The sequence below is a fragment of the Mobula birostris genome, chromosome 23, assembly GCF_030028105.1.
Source record: "Mobula birostris isolate sMobBir1 chromosome 23, sMobBir1.hap1, whole genome shotgun sequence".
NCBI classification, from domain to species: Eukaryota; Metazoa; Chordata; class Chondrichthyes; order Myliobatiformes; family Myliobatidae; genus Mobula; species Mobula birostris.
Genome location: NC_092392.1, coordinates 1,897,502 through 1,903,020, shown reverse-complemented (window position 1 = coordinate 1,903,020; position 5,519 = coordinate 1,897,502). Strand labels below are relative to the sequence as shown.

The following is a 5,519-nucleotide window of genomic DNA, read 5'->3' as shown; positions in this document are numbered from 1 at the left end:
TGAATTCTTTGTCCATTGTCTCAAAAGAGAGGAAGAGACAAGGCATTTCCCAAAACACCAGCAAAGCAAAGAGATAGGCTAAAACAATAAATGCAGCAAATGTGGAAGTAGGCACAATTCCAAAGATGTGTCCTGATTATGGGAAGTTCTGTAATAATTGTGGGAAGAGGAATCATTTTGTAAGGTGCTGCAAAGCTGGGACAACCAAGAGAAAGGAGTACACTGTTGTTGACGAAATTAAGGAAGTTTTTGTAGATTTTCTGCAGACTGTTGGTGCTGGTAAGACAGAATGGACTGTTCCAGTGACTGTGAGTAAGACAGTAATTCCATTCAAGCTTGATACTGGAGCCCAGGTGAACTTGTTGTCTGTGGATGATTACAGGACTCTCAAAGTAAAGAACAAGATGTACCCATTGAAGTTAGGAGTGACAGGCTGTATTGGAGAGAATGTTCCAGTAAAAGCGGGCTGTATAGTGACCTTCGATCACAAAGGTCAGCACCTAAAGGCACAGCTATTGATTTTTGGAAAGCAAATACGGCCAATGTTAGGTTTGACTGCAAGCAAAAGGCTCAACCTGGTGGAAAGAGTTTTTATAGTGGCTTCACAGACCAAAGATAAACAGGCAACTCTCAATAAAGACTTCGCAGGTGTTTCTGAGGGGCTCAGATGCTTATCCGATGTAATTTGAGAAACTCGTAACAGCATCCACAAGAGCTCCAGTGAGGTTATGCAAGAAGAGCTCAAGAACTCCACATTCCACAGACATTCTGTCCCAGCTGCACCAGCATTACAGTCAGGATGCCAGTGTTGAACAGAGTGATCATGATGAAGAATTCATCAGTCTTGCTTCCACATTGTGCAGCTTTAGTTCAAAATCTGTCTCTCATCGTCTTCCAGTTAAAGACTGGAAATCAAAAATATCTTCACGATCATCTCCAAAGTTGAAGAGGAAAAATTAAAAGGAAGATGAGGAGAGCCCACAATCCCCAAGGTCATAACAACAGCACCAGTTCGACACAAACCAACAGGATGAGTTGCTATCTGTGATGTGCAGCCAACAGAAGGAGCTCTGTAAATTGAGACAGCATCAGTTGCAAAGACTCACTGATCAATGGATGTAGTTCAGGGCTCAATTATGAGGCACGTGGACTGAATTATGGTCACATAACAAGAGCAAGAACAGAGACAAACAGATAGGATCTTGGTAAAAGGATGTGAAAAAAATGAACACATAGATCAAGGTTCTCAAAAGGACACGGGTATTAATGTGGCAAGTGAAAGCAAGACACCTGTGGAAACTAATAGCAGTGCAAAGGGATCATTTAGCCACCAGAGAGACATATTGAGAGTCGATGAGTAAATAAGGGACTATATTTGCTCATTAGAAATTGAAGTTAATGTAAATATCTGTGTTGGAAAGCATTATTGTTTCTGGAAGCTTCATGGGAAAATAGTATTTTGTTTGTTTTTCTTTAAAGGGGGAAAATGTATTATTATGTGTATACATAATAAAGAACTTCAGTTCCCAGTGTGCAATGTGGGTGATTCACCAGGAACTGGAGGTGACATTGATAAACTGGGAGTTCGCACTAAAGTGTGGAGCTAGAACCCACGACTGAAGTGTCCTGTGAATAAATATGTGTTAGTTTTACCCACACTACTTGTCTTTGCAAGGAACAAACATAGCACTTCCATATTTTTAGTGTGTCATTGTAGCATAGCAGGTAGTGTAACGCTATTACAGTGCCGGCTGTAAGATCAGGTTTTAATTCCCACCACTACCTGTATGGATCTTGTACACTATCTGTGTGAAAGCATGGGTTTTCTTGTAGTGCTCCAGTTTCCTTCCATATTCCAAAGGGGCATGTATGGGTTAGGGTTAATAAATTATTAGCCTGCTACTTTGTCGCCGGAAGCCCCAACCACATCTTGGACTGTGTTGTTCTTTAACTCAAGCAACGCATTTAACTGTATATTTCAATGTTTCAATGTACATGTGACAAATCAAGCTAATCTTCAACAGGAGCAGGTTTAAAGTTGTTAACATATTTTAAGCAAAACATAGCCAATGTGTGGATCTGAATTGCGATAAAAATTTGGATAATGTGCTCGCTGGAGCAGCACATGAACTAAAATTGGAACAAAACAGACAAAATTAGCATGGCCCCTGGGCAAGGACAACGTGCAAGTTCACTGCATGTATTTTAGCGCAGCATGGTTGTGTAACAGTTTACAGTGCCAGGGTTTCAATTCCCACCACTGTCTGTGAGGGTTCCTGCAGATGCTCCGGTTTCCTCCCACATTCCAAACTGGTACAGATTAGGGCTGCTAAATTGTTGCCTACGTTGGCACCGGAAGCATGATCATACCTGTGGGCTGCCCCAGTTCATCTCGGACTGTGTTGGTCATCGACACAAAGAATGCATTTCACTGTATGTGTTTTGATGTTTCAACGTATATGTGACAAATAAAGCAAATCTTTATCTTTACAAAGTTACAGGATTATTTCAATCCTACAAATTCAGTAAAAATCAGAGATGAGACTATCAGAGAGTATATTATTTCATTCAGGGACCTGTTTCAACATTGCATCTTGGGCATGTGTTTGCATCATGCGTTGCATGACAACTTTGTTCATGATTTAATAGATGAATGAATTCAATCAAAGTTATTAAACGCACTGAATCTTACACTTGATCTTGCCTGCAAAATTGCAATGTCTACGGCAATGGCATTGAGGGATGTTGAGTAATTTCATCCAACGTAAGGTACAAATGTGATGGCAATTTGTAGTCAGTGAGCAGTAGCAAGGTTACAACTTCAGAGCAGAATGTGAAGATTGACAGGGAGAGAAGCACGAGAAGCTGCTTCAGCTGCTGCAAACACCATCTGCTGCAGATTGGCCAATTTAAATATCCCAAGTGTTTAAATTGTCAGAAGGAAATGTCCTCTCAGTGGCTACTTTATTAGGTACCTCCTGCAACAAATGAAGTGGCCGCTGAGCATAAGCTCATGGTCTTCAGCTGCTGTAGCCCATCCACTTCAATGTTCAATATGTTGTGCACTCATATAAGCTCTTCTGCACACTGCTGTTGTAATCCATGGTTATTTGAGTTACTGTCACCTTCCTGTCAGCTTGAATCAGTCTGGCCATTCGCCTCTGACCTCTCTCATTAACAATGTGTTTTCTCCCACAGAGCTGCCACTCACTGGATTTCTTTTGTTTTTTGCACCAATCTCTGTACATTTTAGAGACTGTTCTGTGTGAAAATCCCAAGAGATCAGCAGTATTTGAGATACTCAAACCACCCCATCTAGCACCAACAATCATAGTCAAAGTCATTTACATCATACTTATTCCCCATTCTGATATTTGGTCTGAACAATAAGTGAACCTCTAGACCATATCTACATGCTTTTATGCATTGTGGTGCTGCCATATGATTGGCTGATTAGATATTTGCATTAATGAGCTGGTATACAGGTATATCTAATGGCTAACATGAGGGGGCATAGTTTTAAGGTGCTTGGAAATAGGTACCGAGGTGATGTCAGGGGTAGGTTTTCCACACAGGGAGTGGTGGGTGCGTGGAATGCACTGCCGGTGGTAGTGGTGGAGGCAAATACAATAGGCTCTTTTAAGAGCCTCTTCGATAGGTACATGGAGCTTAGAAAAATAGAGGGCTATGTGCTAGGGAAATTCTAGACAGTTTCTAGAGTAGGTTACATGGTTGGCACAAAGTTGTGGGCTGAAGGATGTGTAATGTGCTGCAGATTTCTATGTTCTATGTTTCTATGTTCTTTAACCCTAGCCTAATCACAGGACAATTTACAATAGTCTATTAACCTATATGTCCATGAACGGTGGGTTGCAACCAGAGCAGAAGGAGGTAACCCACATGCAGAGGGGAAAAACGTACAAGCTTTCTTACAGAGGATGCTGGAATTGAACTCCAAGCTCTGGCACCCCAATCTGTAATAGCGCTATGCAAAATGTTATGCTAGCAAGGGCTACACAAAGAACGGTGGGTGCCTAGACTGCGCAGCCAGGGATGATAGTGGAGGCAGATACAAGAGAGGAATTTAAGAGGCTCTTCGATAAGCACATGAATGGAGAGAATGGAGGGTTATAGACATTGCATAGGCAGAAGGGATTAGTTTAGAAAGCAGTTCAATTACACTGGACAACAATGATTCTGCTTCCTCAATATTTTTGAATTTATCTTTTGGAATTTGGGCTGCTGATCATGAAAATCACCATGAAATTTCCCTATCACGCACCTTATTCTTTGACGTCGCCTATATTTATTATTTCAATTCATAATTCAAGTCAGAATAACTGATGCCAAATTTAAGGAAGGCATTTTTGTTGCTCCACAAATCAAACAGATCATCATGACAGGGAATTTGAAGAACTTCTAGTGGGACCAGAGAAAATTGCATGGAAGGTATTGAAGGACATTATGAAAATTTTCTACAGAGCACCAAACTATGGACAGCTAGTTGACAACATGCTTCAAGCATATAAAACCATGAAGTGCAGCATGTCACTAAAGATCCATTATCTGCATTCCCACTCAGACTTTTTCCTTGCAAATCTTGGCACTCTCAGTGACGAGTATGGTGAAAGGTTTCACCAGGACATTGCAGTCATGGAGATACAGTATCAGGGCAAATGGAATCCATCAATGCTGGCTGATTATTGTTAGATCTTCTCCGTGGATTGTCACCTTGTCGTGGTGGAGAAGCTTGTGTGGTCCTGTGATTCCGAGAGCAATGCCATCTGGAGCTATGCTCCTGGTAGGGTCACCCATGGCGGTAAGGTCGAGGGTGAGGTCCCTGACAAAGAACAATCCAACCAAGACCTCAACGGTGGAACAGCGGACGAAGTTACTTCGAACTCAATGGCTGTGAAGGCGGATGAAGGCTGCAACAAATCCATCAGCTCCAACCGCCATGGTTTACATGCCATTGGAATCAGTTGGCTGATTTGTGGAGTATCATGTGCTTCTTGGAGTGCAACATCAAGTACACGTTAAACAAATACACGCACAGGCATCTTCACTCTGTGGGCCACTTCTTCAGAACAAAGACCATCATCCCGGACCTCGAGTGATACCCACGACGATTGTTGGACACTTAAGCAAGATTCTCAGACTCTGAGTACAAATGAAAATCATCAATAAAACATTTTTAGCTTAGTTGAACTATTGCAAAGCGTCAGCACTGTTATGCAATTAAAAGCATTATGTTCAATAAAAGGTAATTTCCTGTTTCTCCAAATTCCTATGTGTGATACAATTAGTCTGAAATTATATTTGTGTTCAGTTTCAAGTGATCTATCAACAACAAAAAAAAATTCTGAGGAAGCAACACTTCAGAAAAAAATTGTTGTCCTGTGTTACTATTGCCATGAATTCAGTAGAGCATTATGGGCAGAAGGACCTGTTACAGTGTTGGACTGTTCTTATGTGTGAGCACGTGGCCAAGTGGTTAAGGCATTGGATTAGCTACCTGA

The 5,519-nt window shown here is 41.4% G+C and overlaps 1 pseudogene; it reads left to right on the top strand.

The window, feature by feature from the left end:
* The first annotated feature begins 2,106 nt into the window (after window positions 1–2,106).
* On the top strand, window positions 2,107–2,206 carry LOC140187018 (U6 spliceosomal RNA; annotated as a pseudogene).
* Window positions 2,207–5,519: the final 3,313 nt, after the last annotated feature.